This window comes from Bos indicus, chromosome 22, assembly GCF_029378745.1.
Source record: "Bos indicus isolate NIAB-ARS_2022 breed Sahiwal x Tharparkar chromosome 22, NIAB-ARS_B.indTharparkar_mat_pri_1.0, whole genome shotgun sequence".
Taxonomy (NCBI): domain Eukaryota; kingdom Metazoa; phylum Chordata; class Mammalia; order Artiodactyla; family Bovidae; genus Bos; species Bos indicus.
The window spans coordinates 53,041,760-53,069,384 of record NC_091781.1 but is presented as its reverse complement, the minus strand read 5'-3'; the positions used below and the strand labels follow the sequence as shown (position 1 = coordinate 53,069,384).

At 42.5% G+C, this 27,625-nt stretch overlaps 1 long non-coding RNA gene and 2 other non-coding genes across 3 annotated transcripts in view; 2 read left to right on the top strand and 1 right to left on the bottom strand.

Moving 5' to 3' along the window:
• LOC139178651 (uncharacterized) overlaps positions 1-27,625 on the bottom strand; it is a 191,665-nt gene that overhangs the window by 50,301 nt on the left and 113,739 nt on the right. The gene's annotated exons all lie outside the window — the stretch shown is intronic.
• On the top strand, positions 9,492-9,564 carry TRNAS-GGA (transfer RNA serine (anticodon GGA)). Its single transcript has one exon. It is a non-coding gene; the product is annotated as a tRNA-Ser (tRNA).
• On the top strand, positions 20,530-20,601 carry TRNAY-GUA (transfer RNA tyrosine (anticodon GUA)). The gene has a single exon. It is a non-coding gene; the product is annotated as a tRNA-Tyr (tRNA).

The following is a 27,625-nucleotide window of genomic DNA, read 5'->3' as shown; positions in this document are numbered from 1 at the left end:
TTAGGAGACAAGTGCAAGTGTGGAGGCAAGGAAAGATCAACGACTGATCAAGAGAGGTGCCAGGAGCACCCTGAGGAGAATCTGGCCAAGAGGCAGTGTGAAGGAAGAGTTAAAACACTAGGAGCAGTATATGGTTGATGCGGGGAAAAAAGGTGGGGGCAAAACAGAACGTTAAAAAACGAAAAAGAGACACACACATTTTTCATTGTGTTTAGAAGCGCTGACCATCTTCTTAAAATGGATATAAAGGAAAAGAGGAACAATGGTTGTCTTTAGGGAGGGGCATGTGTAGAGAAGAGAAGGAGGATAGTTCTCTGAACACTCTTCTGCATCTTTTGGACTCTGAAACATGGGAACGTGTTGTTTTTTTTTAAATAAACATTTTAGAATTATATTTTAAAAATGAAAGACTAGGCTACTATTCATATATAGTATCCATTCTACTAGCCATAAAGAGATTAGATGTCCTCTGCCATGAATGAACCTCTGACCTGGTTAGATTATTTCTAAGATCCTTTATAGCCAAAGTAAACTCTGATCTTGATAAAGTTTTAGAAAGTAGATGCTCAAAGTCTACAAAATACATTGCTGTTGTTGTTGTTTTAAAAGGAGGTGACACAGTGAACAATTTTACAGCATCACCTCCTACTGGCCATGACACCAAGTGCAGTTCCTGTGCTCACTAAGGTATACTCAGTTTTCACGTGTTCAGTCATTCATCTGGTCATGTATCCATTCATTCAAAAAACATTTGCTGAGCACATGTCATGTTCTTAACTAAGCCCCTCAGGAAGCTACTGTCAGACTGAATTAGACACTGCTTTGTCCTACGCTGTCCAAGTTCAAAATCATGTCTTAAAAACTGCCAATGCCTAAATTCAATCCAAATGACAGAGACCTCCACTGTAAGACCAGTTCAGTTCAGTTGCTCAGTCATGTCCGACTCTTTGTGATCCCATGGACTGCAGCACACCAGGCTTCCCTGTCCATCACCAACTCCTGGAGCTTACTCAAACTCATCTCCATCGAGTTGGTGATGCCACCCAACCATTTCATCCTCTGTCAGCTCCTTCATCTCCTGCCTTCAAGACCAGAAAACACTCCAACTCCAGAACATTTCACATTCTAGTCAAACGCTTGGAGAAATGATGTACATGCTCTTAGCTAGCCATGCAATCCAGCCTCAGCTGCTGGTGAGTGGCCTTGAGGTTTCTTACCTTCATGTGACCCTGTCTAAAAGGTCTTACCTCAGTCCAACCCTAAATGGACAGCACAGGATATGAACTGTGGAACACTAAACCACACAACATGAATCTCAATTTGGCTAGGAAACTCTGAAGTTACTTTTTCTCTTTTTTGTGGTTCAGCCAAAATGTAAATGAAGCAATCATGTACAAACTATACACCTCTGATTCTCTCTCGCACTATGAAGTATCTGCCCTTAGATAACCGCAAGTGCAGGACTATAGGTGCTGCTTTATACTCCCTTGATCCTGAAAGCTTTCAGTTCTGTGGCCCACACAAAGCCGCACAAAACCAAATCATGGATTCAGCATGCTCCACCCTGCTCCCCATCCCCATGCTGTCCAATGGAACCAACTGCAATGGTAGAAAAGTTCTACATCTGTGTTGTCCAATGTAATCACTACTGATCACATGCACTTACTGAGCACCTGAAATGTGGCTAGTGAGACTGAGGAAGTGAAGTTTTCATTTTCATTCCATTTTAATTAAATAGCCAACATGCGGCTAGTGGCTACTTCATGTGGTTAGTAGTGCAGCACTAGCCTCTTCAAACTTGCCTCTTCATCTCTGCTCTGCCTGTACATCAAGCCTCCTGTGGTCAGCAATCACATCTTGAACACTGTGTGACAGGCTAGGGAAAATGCCAGTGATGCAAAGATGAATAAGATTCATTTCTGGAAAACTCACCATTCCGTGGAATAGACTCAAGTGACTATAATGAAATGTGACAGGTGCCCAAAAGCCCCTGCAGCAGAAACAGAATGAAATCATTGAAGAAAAGTACACAGAGAAAATGCTATTCTGATTAGGCTGGGTTCCCCCCAAGGCAATTCCTGAGCAGGAAGTGGAGAACAAAGAGTTTATTTGAAAGGAAACTCCAGGAAGGAGTGGGGAAGTTCAACAGGAGAGGAAGATGCCAAACAAGGGTACATTACAGTGTACCTTCCACTGAGGGGTAACTGGAGCTCAAAACCACTAGAAAACTGTTGGGAAACAGTGTAACTCACAGTCCTCCATTATCCCATGTGAGGGGGAAGAAAGTTGGGGTATTAACATTGCACTCCGATTGGTCATTGGCTGACTGGCACTAATTTACCAGGACTTTCAGCCTGCCTGGCGCTCAGAGCCCTTCCAGCTTTGGGAAAAGCTCCCCGGCAACAAGATGCAGATATGGATGCTGGAAGCCAGCTGGGCACACTCAGTTAAGGCTTGAGGGATAAAGTGTTTGCTACATATTTGAAAGACTTTTTCATATACCAAAGAGGGGAATCGAGAGCAACGTCCAGCCAGGTAGGTCAATATGCTGGCAGCCACGACGACACAAAAGTGCACTAGAGAGAGTCTACTGTGGTGAAGACTAGGGTGACCTTGACCATGGCAGGTGACCTTGAACACACCACAGTGCTGACTTTCCTGACGCTCCTCTTTTTTTGCTGAGAATCATATCCTGGTGGTTTAAAAAATACAATCCTTTTCCAGCTTGACTTTTTGAAGTTTTCTTCAAATTCCAGAGCCAAATTTCTAATCTTCACACCTTCTGAACAAAGCAGGTTTATGTCCTTCACAGTCTGTGGGCTTTCAATCACTGAGGTTTTCGCCACTTTCTGCCCAGATAAACCCTGGGTTTAGTTAAGGCCGCCATTTCTCTTCTCAATTCACTGATCCAATCCAGGATTTGGTGAACTGTGACCCAGGGGCCAAACACAGCTCACTGTCTGCTCTGTGAGTAGAGTGTCACTGGAGCACAGCCATGCTCGTTTGCTTATGAGCTGTCTGTGGCTGCTGTTGTGCTGCCATAATAGAGCTGAGCAACTGTGACAGAGGCCGCACAGTCCACAAATCCTGAACCATTTACTTTCTTGTCTCTACAGAATAAGTTTCCTGAACCTGGATAATTCATGCCCCACAGGATCTGTGGCTCTGATATGCATAGCCAAAATAAGAGAGACTAGACTTGGGGCAGGGCAGGGGGGTTACTCAGCACGTGAGGTTTGTAGACAAGCTGCCGAAATACGCAGATTAGTTCTAGCTTGACCATGGATGCAGTTCTAAACAATCAAAATAGGGTTAGACTGTATAGTAGTCAAATGCTGGTCACTAATGCAAAAATGCTAACAGTCTATACCAAGAGAGCACACTGAAAGTTTCAGCTGGGGCAGCCAGACCCCACAGATGCGGTATTCTAAAGCAGGCCATATGCAGAATGGACACAGGAATTGTTAAAACATATTTCACAACTCTTGAGACACTTCACCTCTACTGGGGACAAAGAAATTGAGTTGATTAAAATTAGGGAGACACTTAAAAAGAAACTCTCTGCTGAGGTCTGCGGGTACCACCTCTCTCTCAGGGATGGGGAGGAAGGCAGGCATGGTGGGTGCTATCTCTCACCTCAAGCTTGTTAAGAGCTATGCCAATGGAGCCACACAAAGAGAATGATACAAGTCACTCAGGTTAAAGAAGATCTGACTCTCATTCAGGAAATGGGGAGACCAGAGACAGGCCAGCCATCTGCTCTGGGGCTGGAGTAGAGAAAAACTGCCACTACTTTGGGATAGATCTATGCTTTCAGAGTTGATTTTGGCAAAGAACGTGGGATTGTTTTCCACAGACCAAATGAGAAAGAGCTGGCTGGGGGATTTCTAATCTTGCCCAAGAAGACTGCCTGGATGGAGTTTGTCTGTAGGATGAGAAAAATATGTGTGCACTGGACAGCCAAAACAACAGGATACTCCTGTTATGCTGAAGACGAATATTCCCAGGGACGTCTTTAATGCCTCCACAAAAGCAGTCCATGAGAGAAAGAATCAACCTTTACACCTGCCACTCCCACGGGTGGAGTTGGGGGTGAAGTCACCACCTGATGATAGGGTTAGTCAATCAAGAACTTTCCTTCCTCTCCCAGCGCCCACCAGTGGGGGGACTAGAAACCATGTTTAGCAAGCAGGGGGAGGAGCAAGAATGCCAAGGAAGGAGAGAGACAAGTAGGCTGGCAGCCCGCGTGCGTGGTTCATCCCTCTGCCAGCTGGGAGGTGGAGGAAGGTTTAAAAGTCAAAGCAAGTTGACCTTTGCTATTCATATGGGGATCAACCATTCAATTTCTGAATTGGAGCCCTCTCCTTTTAGTGAGTTCAAATGACTATGGGATTTTTTTGCACCTAAGCTTAATGACAGAAGTCATGGGAAGGCGCAACTTTTCACTGGGGCTGGAAGAACTTCAGCCTCTAATTAAGTTTAAAGGGATGTGAGACATGAAAGTAGATTCTCATAAGCCCTATTGGTTCAACATACTGGCAGTAAATTCAAGGACCCCAAATTTCAGCTCTTGAGGTCCACAGAGGGCTTCCATGAATTTGTAGGACTGTTCTGCAGGACTTAAATGGATGTTAGAGCCCCCAGATCCTGGCTAAGAAATAAGGCAGAGAGAGAAAAAAGCAATGATGCTTAATACATATAGAGAGATATAAATACATGTTAATATAGGCTAAGGTAGAGAAATACTTAATAATGCCTTTACAGTTCTATACACCTAGATTTTGCCTCGTGGCTAAGCAGGAGCTAATCCCCTGGCCACTGCCCAATGAACTCTGTGATGACCTAGAGGGTAGGATGGCTGGGGGAGGCTCAAGAAGGAGGGAATGTGTATATATAGTTGTGATTCATTCACACTGTTGTAGGGCAGAAACAACACACTGTTATAAGGCAATTATCTTCGAATTTAAAAATAAATTTAAAAAATAATAAATAAAAAAGAAGACTGGTTACCTCTTGTAATCTAGACTTTCTGAATTGAGGAAAGCCTCTCAGTTTGCAAACAGGACAAGATTCTTCGTGGCTTAGTTTGGGTCCCGGGAAATTGACCCCTGGTCTCAGGTTGCCCCTTACTTGCTAACGCCCGCTTCACTTAGTCGCAGTGGGAAATGTGAGCACTAGGGGGCCTTCGTCAACCCCAGAGCTGCTGCTAGCCCCATGCAGTCACTCAAGAAAACAGTGAAGCAGAAAAAAACGTCCATATGCTAGGTGGGAGGTGAGGTTTTGATGATGTCACAGCAAGAAACTCAGGAATGCCTATATCTGATCCTGTCTGACTGAAGTCGCAAAACTCTAGGAGTTGTCATTTATATCCCAAGGAATTGTGCGATGCAGTGGCCACAAGAGGGAGAAACAGACAGAAACACAGTTTCACTTTGTTATTACCAGGGCTAATTCCCAGTTTCCTAGTGTATGGCTTTGGTAAAGCTGGTTATCATTCAAGTCCTAAGAAATTACACTGCTGCTGCTGCTGCTAAGTCGCTTCAGTCGTGTCCAACTCTGTGCGACCCCATAGACAGAAGCCCATCAGGCTCCCCCGTCCCTGGGATTCTCCAGGCAAGAACACTGGAGTGGGTTGCCATTTCCTTCTCCAATGCATGAAAGTGAAAAGTGAAAGGGAAGTCACTCAGTCATGTCTGACTCTTAGCGACCCCATGGACTGCAGCCCACCAGGCTCCTCCGCCCATGAGATTTTCCAGGCAGGAGTACTGGAGTGGGGTGCCATTGCCTTCTCCAAGAAATTACACTATCTCCTCTTAAAAAATTCAGATCTAATGCCAGAGATCACATGCAAGCAATGGGTAGGCTGAAAACATGTGCTGCCAGAGGAGAGTAGGAGGATGGCAGAATCTGCCTTCATGGGGCCCACTCTGATTCCACATATAGCCTCTTGGAGGATGGAAACAGACTAGACTTGCTGGGGCACGCATGGGACCTTTTAACATACAAAAGCCCCAGCTGCTAGTAAGTATGGCCCAATCTATATTCTGAAATCTGTAAATCAGAACAGCAACTCCTCTGACCCAGGACATGTGAGAGGGGACAGATGGACAGATGTTCTGCTCATCCTACTATTGCTCAATCAAGATGCTGTTCATTGGTCAAACCTCAGCTGGTCACTTCAGTGAACATCTATAATCATCCTAGTCTTTATGCAAGGAGGTAAGTTCAATTCAGTTCAGTCGCTCAGTCGTGTCTGACTCTTTGCGACCCCATGAACCACAGCACGCCAGGCCTCCCTGTCCATCACCAACTCCTGGAGTCCACCCAAACCCATGTCCATTGAGTCTGTGATGCCATCCAGCCATCTCATCCTCTGTCATCCCCTTCTCCTCCTGCCCTCAATCTTTCCCAGCATCAGGGTCTTTTCAAATGAGTCAACTCTTCGCATGAGGTGGCCAAAGTATTGGAGTTTTAGCTTCAACATCAGTCCTTCCAATGAACACCCAGGACTGATTTCCTTTAGGATGGACTGGTTGGATCTCCTTGCAGTCCAAGGGACTCTCAAGAGTCTTCTCCAACACCACAGATCAAAAGCATCAATTCTTCAGTGCTCAGCTTTCTTCACAGTCAAACTCTCACATCCATACATGACCACTGGAAAAACCATAGCCTTGACTAGACAGACCTTTGTTGGCAAAGTAATATCTCTGCTTTTTAATATGCTATCTAGGTTGGTCATAACTTTTCTTCCAAGGAGTAAGCGTCTTTTAATTTCAAGGAGGCAAGGAGGTAAAGGGGATGGTTAAAACAAAACAAAAACATAGTAGCTTGTCTCAAGAAGATGAGAATTTATCAAGTTAGGGAGTGTGTGGATATTCTGTTGTCCCATCCAGATCCACTCTCCACCCTGCTCTGTGCCTGAAAAGCTGCCTTGAATGGACCAAACCAGTTTTCTCCCTTGTTCTCTGGACTAGGTCTATAGGGAACACTGTCAGGAGTCTGGAAGAAGGGAGAAGAGTGAGATCAGAGTATTTACTCCCCCAACCCTCTCCCTGCAGCAGCACTGGGGGCTGGTGGCACAGCAGATCCATTTCTTAGTTCTGGATCTTCCTGATTCCTCCCACCCCTCACCCCTTTTTACCTGTTGTTGCTATTCAGTAGCTCAGTTGTGCCCAACTCTTTGCAACCCCATGTACTGCAGCACACCAGGCTTCCCTGTCTTTCACCACCTCCTGGAGCTTGATCAAACTCATGTCCATTGAGTCAATGATACCATCCAACCATCTCATCCTCTGTCATCCCCTTCTCCTCCTGACCTCAATCTTTCCCAGCATCAGGGTCTTTTCAAATGAGTCAGCTCTTTGCATAAGGTGGCCAAAGTATTGGAGTTTCAGCTTCAACGTCAGTCCTTCCAATGAACACCCAGGACTGATTTCCTTTAGGATGGACTGGTTGGATCTCCTTGCAGTCCAAGGGACTCTCAAGAGTCTTCTCCAACACCACAGTTCAAAAGCATCCATTCTTCTGCGTTCAGCCTTCTCTATGGTCCAACTCTCACATCCATATATGACTACTGGAAAAACCATAGCTTTGACTAGATGGAACTTTGTCGGCAAAGTGATGTCTCTGTTTTTAAATACACTGTCTAGGTTTATCAAAACTTTTGTTCCAAGGAGAAACCATCTTTTAATTTAATGGCTATAGTCACCATCTGAAGTGATTTTGGAGCCCAGAAAAATAAAGTCAGCCACTGTTTCCACTGTTTCCCCATCTATTTGCCATGAAGTGATGGGACCGGATATCATGATCTTAGTTTTTTGAATGTTGAATTTTGAGCCAGCTCTTTCACTCTCCTCTTTCATCTTCATCAAGAGAGTCTACTTCCTCTTCACTTTCTGCCATAAGGGTTGTGTCATCTGCATGTCTGAGATTATTGATATTTTTCCCGGCAATCTTGATTTCAGCTTGTGTTTCATCCAGCTCAGCATTTCACATGATGTACTCTGCATATTAGTTAAATAAACAGGGTGACAATATACAACCATGGTGTACTCCTTTCCCAATTTTGAACCAGTCTGTGGTTCCACATCCAGTTCTAACTGTTGTTTCTTGACCTGCATACAGGCTTCTCAAGAGGCAGGTAGGCTTCCCATCTCTTTAAGAATTTTCTACCATTTGTTGTGATCCACACAGTCAAAGGCTTTAGCTTAGTCAATGAAGCAGAAGTAGATGTTTTTCTGGAATTCTCTTGTTTTTTCTATGATTCAACAGATGTTGGCAATTTGACCTACAGCTGGTAACAAAGTTACTCATCTCAGGGGACTGCATTCTCCCCCCGACCCTACTAACCTTTGTAAATGGTCCCTTGATTAAACTCCTCTCAAACTGCCCAATTTGAGTGTGTCGTCTCTTGCTGGGACCCTGAGTGACAATGAGAAGACAATATATGGCACATGAAAACAAGCTGACAACAAAAGAAAAAGTATGGAAAATGCATGTTCAGTGTTCAGGGAAGACTTCCTGAAAGAGGAGGGGTGAAGCTGGGCCCTAAGTACAGGACACTACACCTCTGAGGAAAGCTGTAGGAAAGGGTTATGCAAGGCAAAGTTGAGAATGAACAACAGATGTTCAAGGAATAGAGACTAACAGTCAACGTGGATGGGAGTAATCAACAAGTGAGGAAGCAAGGACATGCTGATGCTAAGGGTCTGGATGTACCCTACTGGCAACCAGAGTGACACTGCTACAGATTCAAACTGGGGTGGGGGTTGCTTGGTTCATAATGGCTCCTACAGTGATCATCACCAGGCTCCTCCTAGGTTCTCCTTAATTTGTTTGATCCAAGAGTGATAGATTCTAGCCTGACCTAAGCTAGGCCAATCAGAATCGAAAAGTCAAATGAAGACACAAAGAGATGGGTGGCAGTGACTGCTCCTATGGCTGTGGCCTAGAATGGGGCTGCATGATCTCCTCTGAGGTCCTTCTCACCTTTTCACCTTCCGTGAACTGTCCAAACCACAGGCATACAGTCATTCTTGACTCAAGTTGGGTCATTTATAAATCAAGACAAAGTGATGTAAAAATGAGTGCTAGAAAGCAGGCTGCAGGCATCAAAGACTTTCAGAGAGATGAGACTCACATCCATATCCCAGAACGAGAAAATGGCAGCCCATGGGCTAGAGCAGTGAACAGTTAGTCAGGCTATCACCTTGCACTGTGGGCCCACTGAAGACAGAGCTTGGCCAGGGATGGGGCAGGTGGCAGGAAGGTGCTACTATGCAACCTCCTAGAAGGATGAGGGATGCCAGAACCAGAGGGTAGAATGGCTGCTTCTGAAGGCACTGAGAAACTCAGGGCAATAAAAAAAAAACACTCAAATACCAAAGTTTTCATCTTCAAGTTAGAGAGAAACAGCATTTCTGTGACCACGTTGGGCTATTGGAAACCAACTCAGAGCCAGAACTGGCAGGTGTCTTAATGTAAACTGGGCTTCCCTGGTGGCTCAGAGGTTAAAGCATCTGCCTGGAATGCAGGAGACCCGGGTTCGATCCCTGGGTCAGGAAGATCCTCTGGAGAAGGCAATGGCACCCCACTCCAGTACTCTTGCCTGGAGAATCCCATGGAGGGAGGAGCCTGGTAGGCTATAGTCCATGGGGTCGCAAAGAGTCGGACATGACTGAGTGACTTCGCTTTCACTTTCTTTAATGTAAACTGAACTCACACATTTGCCAAAAAGCATGAATGAATGTTAAGGCAGTAATTGAGACAGGTAAGAATGGGACTACCTGGACAGAGGCAGAGGTCCTGGGAAGCCCTGACCCTCACTGCCCTCTGGCACACTCTCATCTACACCTTTCTTTCCAAAGAAAGCCACTTTTCCTTAGCATGACAAAGTTAACAGTTCACTCCATGTCCAAACTTTAAGGTTGCTCACCTAATAAACAGAATTTGAATTCAACACAACCCAAAAGATAAAATGCAGAAATCAGAGTAGGGAAGAAAATTCCATAAGGAATTACGGGAAAATTTCAATACATATTATCAAAACGCTGAATTTGGATTTTGAGAATACTTAGTAAAAGTGAGCAGAAGAGAATTTTAATTGGACTGAATTTATTTATATGTGCACTCATCAGAAATACTAAACTCAATGGCTGAGGTTCTGTGAGTTTGTTGACTGGGCAAATACAGACTTAGACCAAATGCTCATCCATGCTAGGTGAGTGTCATGCTAGGCCAGGGACCCCCTGGAAGAACCCAGAGGAAGACTATTCATTATATCACCTCTATCACGTGCATTCTGACTTGTCGACCTCACTCCCTCTCTCTCTACTGCAGGGAAGACCATTCTCTCTTTTGTCTTGAAGACACGATTGGAGACAGAAGGTCATCTGCAATGGTGGTAGGATGGGCTATAATTAAAATATTAATACAATTCTTGATCTCAGTAAGGTAAGGAGTATATTAAGTGTGGATGTTTTACCATCCAAAGAGACAATGTAGGTGTGGCCATTATGGAAGTCAATAGGCAAAGGATGGTGATCTGGGCCCAAGGAGGGATCTGACACACCCAGAAAACTCTTACTCAAGAAAATTTCAAGTCTGACAAAAGTCAGATCTGCCCTGATTACTTTAGCTGAGAATGTATCCTCTGTCCAAATTCTCAGAAGCGAGTAATTTTACATAAACGGGCACTTGATTGATAAGAAAACTAGACTTCGTTGAGAAAACTACACTTCATTGAGAAAAAGCTTTAAAAAATTGCCACTTGTGAAAACCTTCACCCTCACCTTTCTCAAGTGGACCCTCAGACAATTTTCTGGAATAACAGGCACTAGGAAAAGAAAAGAAACAGTCTAACAAGGTCTTCCTTGTAGCTCAAATGGTAAAGAATCTACCTGAAATGCAGGAGACCTGGATTTGATCTCTGGGTTGGGAAGGTCGTCTGGAGAAGGGAATGGCAATCCATTCCAGTATTCTTGCCTGAAGAATCCCATGGACAGAAGAGCCTGGTGGGCTACAGTTCACAGGGTCACAAACAAGTCAGACACAACTGAGCGACTAACTCTACCACTACCGGGAAAAGAAATATACTTTTTAGTAGATGCCAATAGTAGAGTACAGTAATTCCAAAAGACCCAAGGAATCACTGAGGTCAGCCTCAGAGTAGTGCTCATGAGAATCAGATGATGGAGTTTTGATGAATTTTGTATCACTGTGGACTGGATAGGGCCCTGAGCCTACCTTGTGATTTTTTTTCCCCAGGCCTCAAGTGCTGTGTAGGAAGAGATATACACAAAAGGTGGGATTCCCACACTGGCTTTCAGACAGTAGAGAATGGTTACTATGAGAGGAAGGTCCAAGTGGGAGTAATTGCAGGCCTCCTGTTCTCCCAATCAAGACCAGAACACTATCCTATGAAGAAAAGAGCAGAAATCAGTGTCCCATCACAGAGAACAAAGATGCAGGCATACTGATTCCTATAATAGTACCTCCTTATAATTCTCCAGTTGGCCGACATAAAAAACTGATGGGTCTTAGAGAAGAACAGTAAAATATTACAACTAAATCAGATAGTGCCTTTAATTGTATACATTCTTTTAAATTTGGTTCCACTGCTGAAGCAAACCATTACAGTGCTGGTAATTACCATGCAGATATTCATCTAGAATAGGGGTTGGCAAATATTTCTGAAGGACAAGTTGTTGCGTTGTGTTGGTTATCTAGGGCTGTAAAATAAATTACCCCAAAACACAAAGGCTTGGAACAACAACACTCATTTATTATTTTAGAGTCAGGAATTCGGACAATGGGAACACCTAAAAACATTCATATCTCATATAAATGCTCAACAAATGGAAAAGAGGTTCTGATAATATGGTGTGCTGGTTGCCCTCCTGTAACATATTTATCATGGGGCTCATGAACAAAGTAAACAATGGTACTTAAAAACATGGACTTCTACTTGTTGAGGCTACCTTGGTTCCTACCATGACTGTGTGCCAATTTTCCTTCAGGAAAAAATCAACCTAAACTCCAATATGGCACCATGCTCAGAGCAAACCAGCCAGCTTCCAGCTACATTATGGAGGGGGACAGGATTTGTCTTTAGTGGACTAAATATTCTGTAACTGGACTGTTTCCCTTACTCATGCCTCTGCTAACTCTGTCTACCCTTATATCTCCTGAAGGCCTTATACATCATCACAGTACCCTAACCATAGGCAAAGAGTTTATTTCACAGCATAAGGTGGAGGGGTTTAGGCTGATGCCCAATGTGGCCTCTTGGTCTTGGTTCTAGTATGAACTCACATTTATTTAGAATCAATTGGACCTGTAGAATGGTGGGAAGGCCTATTGGAGAATTTACTAAGAACAATGAGAAGCAGCTAGTTGAGCCCTTTAGAACTTCAGCCATTCTTGAGACTCAGGGGTACAAGTACTGTGAAAGCTAGAACTGAATCTCAAGGCTGAAAACAGGGCAGTAAGTTAAAAATCTGCAAAAGGAGTCCCCACACCCTTCTTCACCCTGCACAGACCAGGTGATTATCCTACTCATCCCCACAGGAGACCCTCATGTGTCTCCAGAGTAAATAAACTCAAGGATCTCCACACTCAGAGGCACACAGTGGAGGGCAGGGGTGAGTGCTGGACTCAAACCAAAGAGATTAGAGCACACCATCTCATGCCAAATACCGACACTGCTAGCCCCACTTCAAAAACACCAACTTTCAAAAACTCTCCAGCCAGGAAGAGCAGGAGATGAGAAGATTCTCCTCTGCAGAAACAAATGATCCCAGAGATAGATACCCACAGGTTGTGCCACAGTTCAGGGATCCCTCAACAGAAGGATGAGCTCACTATCTAAACACCTATGATAACACCACCTGTGGACAAGCTCTGCCCACTCAATGCTCCCCACCAGCTTTGGTCTCACTTGTAACTATAAATGGAATACCAAGGACTGCAAGACATTGAGGACAATAGCCTACTCGGGAGACAGCATCTGGAATGAAAACCCAGGAGAAAAGGAATTCAGAGGCAAGGGAAACATGGGGACATGGAAAAAAATGAAAAAAACGAAAACTAAACAAACAAAAAACCCCACCACACATGTAATATACATTCTGAATTCTCAGAGAGATAAAAAGTATGGCTTCTGGAAGCAAGGAGAAAAGGGAAAGAGAGCAAGAACATTCAGAGAAGAGGAAATTAAAAATATAAATTTTAAAGAAAAGTTAACGGAAGGTATGAAAGATAAAGTGTAGAAAGTGAAGTCCTTCATTCGTGTCCGACTCCTTGTGACCATATGGACTATAGCCTACCAGGCTCCTCTGTCCATGGAATTCTCCAGGCAAGAATACTGGAGTGGGTTGCCATTTCCTTCTCCAGCAGATCTTCCTGACCCAGGGATTGAACCCAGGTCTCCCGCATTGTAGGCAGATGCTATACCGTCTGAGCCACCAGGGAAGTCAAAGTTGAAAGATAAAGTTGAATAGAAAAACTAATAGGAAATAGATCATAATAACAATTTTTATTATTTTCCCAGGACCTGGTCGAAGGGTTTTATAAATTAACTCATTTAATCCTCGTAACAGTTCTCTTATGTAGAGATACTCTCCATAGCACATCCTTATGAACTATAAATAAGTTTATTGAGAGCTATAAGAAGAAATAAGTAAGTATACTGGGAGCTATAAGGAGGGAAAATGGGTAACAGAAAAGAACAGAAATGGACCAAGCAAAGACACAACACTGACTGATAAAAGACAGCGGGGCAGCAGTTGCACCATTCTGAGAAACCACTACATTCAATCTGGAAATCTATACAGAGGCAGAGTTTTGATCAAGTATGAAGGTAGTATACAGGTACTTTTAGGAATGTAAGGACTTTGAAATTTACCTCCAATTTACCTGTTCTCAGGAAGAGACAAAAGATATGCTTCAGCAAAATGAGGACTAAGCAAGAAAGAGGGGGTCTCAGGATCCTAAAAACAGTTTAGCATAGGAGAGCGACAAAGGGAACTCACCCTCAGAGACAGTCCAGACTGGTCCTGAAGACAAAACATAGAAAATGTGGGGTCTGGACATTCTGAAAAATTACTATTGGGCAATAACTGACAGATCAAACTGAAGAATTTTGGAAAACCGGTAAGGCGGATATAAAACAAAGTAGATGGGAGGAAGCCAATCAACTGCAGGAACACAATACATTGCTCCACAGTGAATACTATTTATGCAGTTTTCATGGCATGAACACTAACTAGCGGATTTAACCAGAAACCAGACAATTACCATATTGAGAAGATGTAGAAAGGGGAAGGAAGTGTGAGCGAGCTAGTCCTCCCCTACAAGAACAGGAAATCAGTAAGTAAGGCCGAAAGGTGTTAGACTGTAAGGCAGCAACTGAAGCATATTACTTAACAACTGTAGGTAAGCAGCAGGAGAACTGACCAACAGAGATGAAAATGGTTGCCTGGGAGGAGTGGGGCAAAGGTGGGGAGAAGTGGAGCAGAAGATGCTATTTGTAATTGCTTTTATTTTCTGTCCTCTGTGGCCAGCATCTAATTTTTTTTAACTATGCCCTATTATAACTTTCATAAAAACAAATTTTAAAATTTTGATGTCAATATATGTGAAAATAAGTGCAAAAGGAAAATAAGAATGGGAAAGTAAGATTAAGCCATAAGCAGAATCCCTTACTCCATATGCTCTAAGGCTCTGACAAGTGGAAAACCTAAGCTCAAACTTGACTGTGTGCTGGTTTTTTTATTAATAGTAACCCAAACAACTAACAAAACACTGTCCAAAACAGTAACCAAAACATATTTAGATTATCAGAACTATATAGTAAATTAGAGGCTAATTAATTACACATTTTGGGTGAACGCTGAATGGTCCAATGTTAGCTAAAATACCTGGCCACAGCTAAGGCCAAATGGATGGTCACTTTCAGAGGAAAAAACTGCTGGGATTTACATACAATCTGAAACCTTACTTTAAATTATAATTATAATTTCAACTGTATCATTACAAGTGAGTGTTCTCATCTTTAAAGTCTGACATCGTGGTGCAGAGATAATCACGTCTCTGCGCTGACAACATTCAGCAGCTCCTGTGGTCATTGCTGAAGGTGGCTGAGGACCAAGGTCTTGGGCTTACCATGCCAGTGTGGGAAAGTGCTCACAGTGATGTTGCTGTGGACTTTCTAAGCTTTCCTTTCCTTATCTCTAATGGTAATCAACTAAAGTAACAGTTTGTCTCCTCTTTAACTCCTGGAATTAAAGATACCATCACTGGTTGCTAATGCAATCTCACTATTAGTGCACAGCTTCAAGAGGATGCCTTCTGAAGAGTGTTCTTAAAAGCTGACTATTTGGACGCCTCTTGGGAGTCACTTCCACTCCTCTCAGCCTTTTCTGCTGGGGCTCCAGTCAGCTTTGAACAGGTGTAGCCTGATGGTGCCTGGTCTGGGCTGGTACAATGCCTCTCCTCACCTACCCCAGGACTCCTCCACTGACACTCAGCACCGTGTACATGAAGGCTGGGAGTGCAGGCAACTTGATGTCCAATGGAAAACAGAAGCTGACAGAGAAATGTGTCTGCCTCCACCCCTCGAGATGGACAATCTTGAGAAGCATCTCATAGCATCCAGCTCCTGTGGTAGTGGCCACAATGCACTTACTATTTCCCTGCCTACTACCCCATCCCTCACCTCTGCTGCCTGCAATCACACACACTGATGAAGTTCTGGCACATAAATCTTGATCCTAGGCTCTGCCTTGTGGGAAACCCAAGTGAAGACAAGAGATGACAATTATTTTCTTCACTTTCATTTTAAATATCTAATATTTTCCCATGCTTGTTTCATACAAGCACTTGAGAAAGGGTTGTTCTTAAGTCTTGAATCTAATAAGGTGCCATAAGTAATCCAAATGTCACTAAACATTTTTTAAAAAACTATCTCAGATTCCACCTGCACCTCAGCTGTCATCATAGGCACACTTATGGAGAGAAAGGACAGCAGGATCTCTACAGCTGTACCTAGTTAGAAATACTTGTACTTTCAAGATGACTTCTTCAACGGGTCCAGTATATCAGTTATTTTTCCACAAGCAACTATTGATTGTTACCAAGTTTTCCTGTGATAGCACTGTTAACTGTAAGGTGTATTAGTTCACTTTCTTTTGGTCAAGCAGCCTTTCTAACACATCAAGGATGCTATTCCATTTGTCTAAGCATTTTGGAGAAATGTGTATCAAAGCAGTTTCACTATCCCGTATATGTCACACATTTTATCTTGGGCTAAACACTGAATAACACAAGTGGCCGTCTACCTTTGTGCTTATGACCAGCAATCTGCTATATTATGCAGTGTCATAGGTACTTTCTGAAAACACAGCTGAAGGTGTGAACAAAACACTGCATGCTTGTGATCCCTAAATCACTCACAGGTTCACCATGTGTTTTCCATTATCAGTGACAATTACAGAACATTCTAGTGATTTTCCATTCCATACATGTTTTTTCTTTCCTTCAGATTCACTAAGTTGTTATCTGCATGAGACCCAGAAATCTCTTGACAAACAAAATAAGAGGCATACTAGAATTGTGTGGTTACAAAATGTTTCAAAAAAAGATACCTGGTTGTCTCTGCATATCCAAATAGCAGGTACATTGTACACAAAACCAGCACATTTAGGATCATCAGTAATCCGTATTTTCTAGAAGGATCTTTGCGTCTAGAATTCATAGCCTGGACAAATTTCAAGACTCTTCAACTTCTGAAAATGTTTGGGAACCTCTAAAAATACTTTTGACAAGCTTTTTGTTTCAATTTTAGCCTCTGTTTTCAACTGTCTTTTGAAAACAAAGATTCTGCCTTTGCAAAACATTCCTTTTTAAATTTCCTTATTTTTCAATTGGAGGATAATTGCTTTACAATGTTGTGCTGGTTTCTGCCATATATTAACATGAATCAGCCATCGGTATATATCCGTCCCCTCCCTCTTGAATCTCCCTCCTAGTAAAACATTCTTGTGAAGTAGATTATTTCAAAGTTTGATTAATGAAGCAAAATGTTTCCCTTCTCTCCCCAACATTTTCTTTTTTAAAAAAATACCTCATATTCTTTTTTATGTCAGGATCAAAGAAAATTTATCATGAAAATTTTCATATATTCTTCTGACATCCTTTTGGAAAATTTTAAGGTGAAAATCTGCACATTTTGCTTTTAATTCATCTTCATAGGATGAGAAGAACTCTCAAATAGAAAACTTTATCCAAAGATTCCTGGCTAAAATTGAATTAACTAAGACTCGATTACAGTTCTTAAAGGTCATTTTGTTTAATTTTACAAATAATTCTAGCAGGTCAAGCAACTATAAATATCAAAATTATAACTGACTCTCCAAAATCTTTATTCTTTTATTCTATTCTACCTTTTAATGCTATTCATACCCTTTAATATTCTTATAAACATTTCTCAGCCTAAAATTGACACAATATACTTGCTATAGTACACAAATAGAACAAATTCTTAAGAAGTTCTTGTTTTTAATGCCAGTCTATTTGTCTGTTTCCCCATAATGAATCACAGCCTTGTCATGATAAAGGGATTTGCATAACTCAGTGAAGCTATAGGCCATGCTGTGCAGCGCCATCCAAGACAAAGGGGTTATTGTGAAGAGTTCTGACTAAACGTGATCCGCTGGAGCAGAAAATGGCAACCCATTCCATATTCTTGCCTCAAGACCCCCTTGAAAAGTATGAGAAGGCAAAAAGATAAGACAGGAATATGAGCCCCCCAGGTCGGAAGGTGTCCAATATGCTGAGGAAGAGCGGAGGGCAATTACGAATAGCTCCGGAAGAATGAAGTGGCTGGGCCAAAGCAGAAGTGACACTCAGTTGTGGGAGTGTCTGGGGGTGAAAGTAAAGTCTAACGCTGTAGAGAACAATATTGCATAGGAACCTGGAACGTTAGGTCCATGAGTCAAGGTAAATTGGACACGGTCAAGCAGGAGATGGCAAGAATGAACATCAACATCTTAGGAATCAGTGAACTAAAATGGATGGGAACGTGTGCTGTGCTCAGTTGCTTCAGAAATGTCCAACTCCTATGACCCCATGGACTGTAGCCCTCCAGGATCCTCTGTCCATGGAATTCTCCACGCAAGATGACTGGAGTGGGTTGCCATGCCTTCCTCCAGGGAACCTTCCCAACCCAGGGATCGAAACCACATCTCCTGCTCTCCTGCACTGCAGGTGGATTCTTTACCCACCAAGCCACCTGGGAAGCCCAAAATGGATGGGAATGGGAGAATTTAATTCAGGTGACAATATTATATCCACTACTATGGGAAGAATCCTTTAAAAGAAATGGAGTAGCCCTCATAGTCAACACAATTAACTATGCCACACAATTGCACTCATTTCACATGCTAGCAAAGTAATGCTCAAAATTCTCAAAGCCAGGCTTCAATAGTATGTGAACTGAGAACTTCCAGATGTTCAAGCTGGATTTAGAAAAGGCAGAGGAACTAGAGATCAAACTGCCAACATCTGTTGGATCATAGAAAAAGCAAGAGAATTCCAGAAAAACATATACTTCTGTTTCATTGGCTACACTAAAGCCTTTGACTGTATGGATCACAACAAACTGTGGAAAACTCTTAAAGACATGGGAATACCAGACCATCTTATTGCCTCCTGAGAAACCTATATGTAGATCATGAAGCAACAGTTAGAACCAACAAGGAACAACAGACTGGTTCCAAATTGGGAAAGGAGTATACCAAAGCTGTATGTTGTCACCCTGCTTGTTTAAGTTATATGCAGAGTACATCATACAAAATGCCAGGCTGGATGAAGTACAGACTGGAATCAAGATTGCCGGGAAAAATATCAATAACCTCAGATATGCAGATGACACCACCCTTATGGCAGAAAGTGAAGGGGAACTAAAAAGCCTCTTGATGAAGATGAAAGAGGAGGGTGAAAAAGCTAGCTTAAAACTCAACATTCACAAAACAAAGTCATGGCATCCTGTCCCATCACTTCATGGCAAACAGATGGAGAAACAATGGAAACACTGAGAGACTTTATTTTCTTGTACTCCCAAATCACTGCAGATAGTGACTGCAGCCACAAAATTAAAAGACACTTGCTCCTTGGAAGAAAAGTTATGATAAACCTAGACAGCGTATTAAAAGCAGAGACATCACTTTGCCCATAAAGGTCTGTCTAGTCAAAGCTATGGTTTTTCCAGCAGTCATTTACGGATGTGAAAGCTGGACCATAAAGAAGGCTGAATGCCAAAGAATTGATGCTTTTGAATTGTGGTGCTGGAGAAGACTCTTGAGAGTCTCTTGGACTGCAGGGAGATCAAACCACTCAATCTTAAAGGAAATCAGTCCTTAACATTCATTGGAAGGACTGATGCTGAAACTGAAGCTCCGATACTTTGGCCACCTGATGTGAAGAGCTGACTGATTGGAAAAGACCCTGATGCTGGGAAAGACTGAAAGAAAAAACAGAAGGGAATGGTAGAGGATGAGATGGTTAGATAGTGTCACTGACTCAATGGACATGAATTTGAGCAAATCCCAGGAGATAATGGAGGACAGAGGAGCCTTGTGTGCTACAGTCCATGGGGTCACAAAGAACCGGACATGTTAGTGACTGAACAAAAACAAGTTTGCCTATTTATTTAACCAATAGAAATATCTTACTTTTGTACATAAAATCGACAGTTTATTACCATCAGTTTTTGCAGCCCTCTTGGAATATTCAATGTTTATATTTCAATTGGTTGACTGAATTTCAACATATAAAAGCAAATAAGGTCACTTTTCACTCTTAAGTTACTTCTAAATGCTTATATATCTTTGGAACTGAATTCAGTTACTTATAATAAACTTATGCTTGTGTTTCACATATTTATATGATGTGTATCTGCACAATCACATGACCATTGATCACGCAAAAGTTCCAAAATCCCAAAAATAACTGATGCAGGCAACTAGCTTTTTGCTCTTCCAAACTAAGGTCAAAGTTGAAGCCCAAATTAGATTCTTTCAAGTCATATTTTTTTCACCTGCCTCGTATTACCTCAACCATATTTTTGAATGGCATTTAATTCTTACATCAACTATATCCATACTGAAAGAAAGAAAGTGAAGTCACTCAGTCGTATCCAACTCTTTGAGACCCCATGGACTGTAACCTACCATGCTCCTGCAAGTACTGGAGTGGGTTGCCAATTCCTTCTCCAGAGGATCTTCCTGACCCAGTGATCGAACCTAGGTCTCCTGCATTGCAGGCAGACACTTTACCGTCTCAACCACCGGGCAAGCCCATATCCGTACTGGGTACTGGTCAAAATCTACATTTTGTCTCTTGTGACTCATGAGAAGTTAAAAGAGAAAAAAAAGACAGAACATCTGTGTAGTTATTTCCATAACCATAGCAATTTCAGAAGTCTTATAAGAATCCTAAACATATATTGGTGTAATGCTTTTTTCTTGGGCTTCCCTGGTGGCTCAGATGGTAAAGCATCTGCCTGTAATGCGGAAGACCCAGGTTCGATCCCTGGGTTGGGAAGATCTCCTGGAGAAGGAAATGGCGACCCACTCCAGTATTCTTGCTTGGAGAATTCCGTGGATTGAGGAGCCTGGTAGGCTACAGTCCACAGGGTCGCAAAGAGTCAGACATGACCGAGCAACTTCACTTCGCTTCTTCACTTTTTTCTTACCGTGCCGGAAAAGTCAATAAATTATTTTTAAATTATGCAAAAATTTAACTCATTTACCAGCTGAGACAGCATCTTGAAGCTTGAGATGATCTAGCCTCTGAAGCAGAGCCAGGAACCACAAGGTGAAGATGGGTGGAGAGACAGGAGGTTGTGACACATCTCATGTTTTTACCTCATGATCCACTCATAAATACTGTTTCCGGTCTTCACACCTCTAAGCTCCAGTAGTTTCAAGGTTTTAGAGCCCAAGTGACCCAAAAAAGTTCTTAGTTGGACACTGAGAGTGCCACCTGACCCCACTGCCATTTCCTTACACAATCAGAGAAATGGTGAACAACAGAAAAAAGAAAAACATATAGATACATATACATGTGTATATACATATTCTGGCAGGGTATGTATAATATATGAAACATAGGGGAATGCTTGTGCATTGCCTTATACCCCAAAGTAGGAACTAACAGAAACAACCCCAGTCCTACAGACAGATCTATGAATGTCTCAGGTGACTGAGGGATGACAGACTAGGCCACCTCAAAGGACTCCGTCCATGGAGGTGGTGGCCACAGAAAAGGGGAACCTAAGATAGTAGTGGAGGATGAAGGGCTTAAGAACCAGGTACAAAACAAGTATTGTTTCTGCCTATAGTTCTCATCCCTCTTTACTTCTCCCATTATTGTGTTTGAGTTATGCTGGTTCTGCTTAAATGTAACATTTGGTTCACAGGTTACAGATGATCAGCTGGGCTGAAGTGAAAGTCCAAAAGAAACTAAGATCACTGGGAGAGCATGGGCTTGGACAACTGAGCTCAGGGACTCATCTCTAGATGTGGCACTTGATGACTTTGGCTACCCTCCAAAACACACTTTAGGCATATAATTTTACTTTTATAGAATGATATTATACATGCATGTCTGAAGGTATCTTTTTAGCACAGTTTTTTGTTTCTCTCCTTTTTTTCCTACCAGTCTTTTCATCTCCTCTCTGCCCTCTCCTATCTGATATCCCCCAAGTCTCACAAATGGCCCTTGTTCTCTGTCCTAATGCACCATATCCATACACAGTTGTCTGGGGTTTTGTTTTCCTTTTTTGCCATTGTTTACAATACACAATACACTGTTCTTTGCATCTTACTTTCGAACCCAACAATACTTTGTGGAAATTATTCCTAATCAGCTGGTTTGGCTCTAATTCTTTGTGTTTAACGGCATAATAATATTCTAGAGTATGGCTGAGCCATAATTTATTGAACTTTTCTGTGCTGTGTATATGCTTAGTCACTCAGTCATGTCCAACTCTTTGCGACAGCATGGACTGTAGCCTGCCAGGCTCCTCTGTCCATGGGGGTTCTCCAGGCAAGAGTACTGGAGTGGGTTGCCATGCCCTCCTCCAGGGGATCTTTCCAACCCAGGGACTGAACCCAGGTCTCCCGCATTGCAGGTGGATTCTTTACCATCTGAGCCATCAGGGAAGCCTGAACGTTTCTAGTATTTAGCATTAATCACTTTTCAAGATTCTTCTTTTTTACTTACATATCCTTACATGCCAGTCACTGGTACTTCTAATTCTATGGCATTGGCTCCCAGGTATGGGATTGGTGGGGCACAGGATATATGTTTTAAATTTTATTTTTTTTATTTTTATTTTTTAAAATATAAATTTATTTATTTTAATTGGAGGTTAATAACTTTACAATATTGTATTGGTTTTGTCATACATCAACATGAATCTGCCACGGGTGTACACGTGTTCCCCATCCTGAACCCCCTTCCCTCCTCCCTCCCCGTACCATCCCTCTGGGTCATCCCAGTGCACCAGCCCCAAGCAGATTATTTTATAAAACAATAATAATAATTTACTTTTCCACAGACAGCATATGAAGAAACCCCTCATTTTTCCTGTCTTTCACCAACTCATTATACCAGGCATTTCCACTCTTCTTAATGTGGTCAGTACGATGGACATAGAGTGATTTTTCACTTTGAATGTAATTTGCTTGTTTGAACATATTTTATATTTTTTAGCCACTTGGATTTGGTCTTCCATGAGCTGTCCACTCATTAGATAAAAAAACAGACACACAAAGATGGGAAGGATAAATAGTTAGAGATGAATTCTACATACAACACTATGGCAACTCATTGGAAAACTGTGAAAAAGGGGAGGATGACTAGAAATTTTTTAATTATCAAAATTCACTCAAGAAGAAGTGGAAAATACAAATCGGCTGGTTAACACAGAAAATTAGAAAGGTAAATTAATATCTGCTTTTTAAAAATATCAGAACCAGATATACTAATAGTTAAATACTATCTAACCTTTTTAAAGAAGAGATAATTTCTGTGATATTTAAATTGTTGTAGCTCATAGAAAACTACAGAAAAATTCCTATTTAATTTTGTGAGGTCAGTCTATTTTTAAAGAGAGAAAGTGCAACTATATGTTAATCTCACTTATAAATTTATAAGTAAAGGTCAAAACATTGGGGAATAAAATCTAGCAGTACATCAAAATAATAATTTACGGTGGTCAAGTGATGATAGCTAAACATGAAAAGGAATCCAGATTAGGAGTTCTTTTCTCTTAATGCATTAGATTAACAAACTAAAGAACAAAAACCAAATAACTGCATTAATAGATACTAAAAAATTATTTGATAAAAGCTCAGCAATTATCTCCAAAATAGGGGAAATTATGAAACTATCTGTGCTGACATCTGTTACCAAAAGTCCTCAAAATGTATCACCCCAAACTAGCCAAATAAGTCAGGCACCATCTATCAATGTCTGCTACCCTCATTATAATTCAATATTACCTTAGCGGGTTTAACAAACACCAGATAAATGTCCAGATAAAACTCTGGACATTCATATACCTAGAAAATTCAAGAGAAAGAAACTTCTGGAACACATACTAATCAACAGTGTTTCCTTATAGTAATGATATGGAATAAGAATGTAGATGCCATAAAAGAAAAGGTAAACATACACACTTTTCCACTTTTTGTAGGACAGAGGAGACCAAGGGTCCCTAACCTCACGGTCAGTACCCTGTTGGGAACCGGGCTGCGCAGAACAAGGTAAACAACTGGCGAAACAGAAACCATCCCCCACCCTGTTCTGTGGGAAAACTGTTTTCCATGAAACCGATTCCTGGTGCCAAAAAGGTTGGGGACCACTGGAACAGACCACAGCAACCCAATATAAAAATAATTGGAGAAAATACACTTGTAACAAAGAAGACCAATAAAGTATTGATATCTACAATATATAGCATTCTTACACATTTGCAAGCAAAAGACAAACAACCCCACTATAAACAAGTGTTGAAAGTCACACCTTGATGAGATAAGGAACTAAACTTTATACCGCAGAAAGCAAGTTTCCCCTCAAAATGGTTGCTTCTAGCAAAGGAAACTGTGTCAGATTAACAATCAGATTATAGCCTCCTTTAAACCCTCCTCGCAACATCACCACCTAAAATCGTATGCCCTCAAGTGCTAGTCTTATATCTCATATCAGGCTGCTTTGGTTGTGGATGAAAGAGAAACATGGGCACCATTTAAATCTCTGGAGCACTGATTCCTGAATCCAGCTTGACAGTACCCCTGTGAATTCTACTTCACATGTATTGGCCCTGAAATCCTGCTGAGCTGCAGAGGAGGTTCTGCTGGCCCTGGATGGCCTCAGCCTTCTTTATACTCCTGATCTGTGGTGTGGCTCTGAAAGACACATCACCTGGCTTTTGGAAGCAGATTTAGGTGTTGTCTGCAGTTTTACTGCCAAGCCCCACCCACCAGACTGAGCAGTTTGGATGGAATCAGAACCTGGGTCAAGATACTCCGTTAGAGTTTGTGTAGGATGCACCATGGGACACTTCTCCTGGTGCGAAAGAGCAGTCCAGCCATTCCCCTGCCCCTGTTCTAGGTGAGTCCCCACTCATCCACATTGTTGGTTATGACACAGTGACCTGGGCAGAGGTGAAGAGCAATGAATGAAGTGATCACAACCCCCCAGTTTCTGAACTGCCTCTTGGTCCCAGCCCATGTGTACAGCCTTCATGACCTGGGAATCACACTCTTTACCCTGGAGGTTGTGTGAATCCTCTACAGAAAGCACAGTCATCTAAGAGCAACAGCAGAGGGAGTGTGTGGAGACAACCAAGAAGGGGTAAACAAGGTGTGGATGGGGGAGGCATCTACAGTCTCTCTACCCCAGAGAGAAGGTGGATATGACAAAAGCAAGGTGGGGAGTCTCTCAGGCAAACTGACACAGAACTGTGACACATCCCAGGAGTGAGTGGGCTTAGAGGTTAGCAGGGGACAGGGAGATGCAGACTTTCGAAAAGTAGGGGGAGAGATGAGTCATGCAGATAATTCAAAACCTGCAAGGAGGAAATTAAGCACTTAAAATCAAAGGTTGTTAGTTTCCATCCTTCTATAGAAGTTAAGATAAAAGGGCAAAAAGACCAGGTAAGAAGAGGGGATTTCAACACAGGGATCAAAACTGAGGCAGCCTGGGCTGATAGAGGGGCAAAGATGTTTTTGTTCATGACCCATGATCCTAGCTTAAGTCCATGAAGAATCAGGCAGATTTTTGCGATTTTTCTGAGAGCTCCCATGGTGCCCACCAAACATGTAGGAAGCAGTGTCCATGGATGCAGTCCTGAGCTAAAATTTATGACAGATAGAGGGGAAATGTAAGACCTACTCTCAGGGTGAACTATTAGAAGACACTCAACAGCAGCGCTGACTGGTTTGATGTAGGACCTTTTACTCTGATATGAGGTGGGTGGACCAGCAACATCCACATCACCTGGGAGCTTATCAGAACGGCCCAATATCAAGTCCTACCCCATACCTACTGAACCAGAATTTGCACTTTAGGAAGATTCCCCAGACATCGTGTTTGAGAAACACTGATACAGGCAATGAGGCAGAATGAAGAGACTGCCTGGAGGCGGAACTGTTGCCCAAAGCTTCATGGATAAGTTGGGTCTTGGACAATTTTGCGTATGGATCCTGAGTGCTGGGAGGGAAGAACTGGAGGTATCCTCAAGGCCCACGTCAAATGCTTCACACATGCAAACTCAGGATGACACATCCACCCTGTCTATCCTCTTCTCAGCAAACTTCCCTGGGATGTTTCAAGCCCAGTAATGGCTCTGGTTATCAGGTGTGAATTGACCCACTCAAAGAAACTGGCCTGGGCTACCAATACCCTTCTGCCGTTGCTTTCTGACTGCACTCTAGAAGTGGGCTGGGGTTTCTGCAAGGGGCCTCAGAATGACCTCGCTATACCAGGCCTTTCTCTCCCTTACTCATGTGACCTTCCTATTGGGAGAAATATGTATTTAGGTACAAGTAATATACTTCTTTCCTATTAAGATGCCTGCCTTTTGCTTTTAGGAAACCCACAAAAGGGAAAATTTCAACTCAATCCAAAGAAAGGGATAACTCATATGTGAAGAATGGCCCTAATCCCTTAGCAAGGGATTATGTTCTAGGTCCAGAAAGGGGAGATTAATCCTGCACTCTTAATGGATGCTTTGTGTGAGGCAGATGCAGCCTCCACACCACATTTCCCCCACCCAGACCACCTTTTCCTGAACTGTGTTTCAGCACCTGACCTACATTGAGGAGTATTCCATTTTAAAGCGGCTCTTTGCAGTGCTGTGCTGTATCTACTCCATGGGTCTTGTTAAGGATATTGATTACACTGCCCTAGTAGCTGCCATCACGTGCTCCGTGATACACCAGTGAACAGCTGTGACAGAAAATTAGGAGAAAAAGGAAAAAGAAGTCAAAGATTCTCTTCTGTGCTCCAGAAGCTCTGGAAGCTAGTCTGTTTGCTGTGAAATTCACGAGGTCTTTAATACATTAATGTGGAACACTCCAAGAAGAAGATCTGATAGATAGGGGCTTTCCAAACTTATTTAACCACATTTTTCAAGACAATCTTGTCTGTACAGACTTCACCATGTTCATTTCGTCTCAAAGAAGACCCACGAGAGACACTTTTCTCGAATTCAGTACCAAGAACGGCATTTCCTGGGGAACTACTCTGCTGATTTTGTGAGTCCTGACAATTCAAAACTAACCATGTTTTACTCTTTTCATTTGCTTCTGAGCTGAGGGCAAGACACTGGAAGGCCTCCAGAAAGTATACCAAAATATGGAGCACTCCCTCTGTGGCCTGACTCACTGCTGTCCACTTGTTTTCCTCAATTTCCTCAATGATTTATCTGAAACGTTTCTCTTGACCTAGCTCTATGTAAATCACATTAAATCTTTTTCCAAACAAAAATTCAGAAAGGCTAAGCAACTCACCCAAGGTCACACAGCTTCAGTTCAGTCGCTCAGTCATGCCCGACTCTTTGCAACCCCATGAATTGCAGCACGCCAGGCCTCCCTGTCCATCACCAACTCCCGGAGTTCACTCAAACTCACGTCTATGGAGTCGGTGATGCCATCCAGCCATCTCATCCTCTGTCGTCCCCTTTTCCTCCTGCCCCCAATCCCTCCCAGCATCAGAATCTTTTCCAATGAGTCAACTCGTTGCATCAGGTGGCCAAAGTACTGGACTTTCAGCTTTAGCATCATTCCTTCCAAAGAACACCCAGGACCGATCTCCTTTAGAATGGACTGGTTGGATCTCCTTGCAGTCCAAGGGACTCTCAAGAGTCTTCTCCAACACCCCAGTTCAAAAGCATCAATCCTTCAGCACTCAGCTTTCTTCACAGTCCAACTCTCACATCCATACATGACCACTGGAAAAACCATAGCCTTGACTAGACAGACCTTTGTTGGCAAAGTAATGTCTCTGCTTTTCAATATGCTATCTAGGTTGGTCATAACTTTTCTTCCAAGGAGTA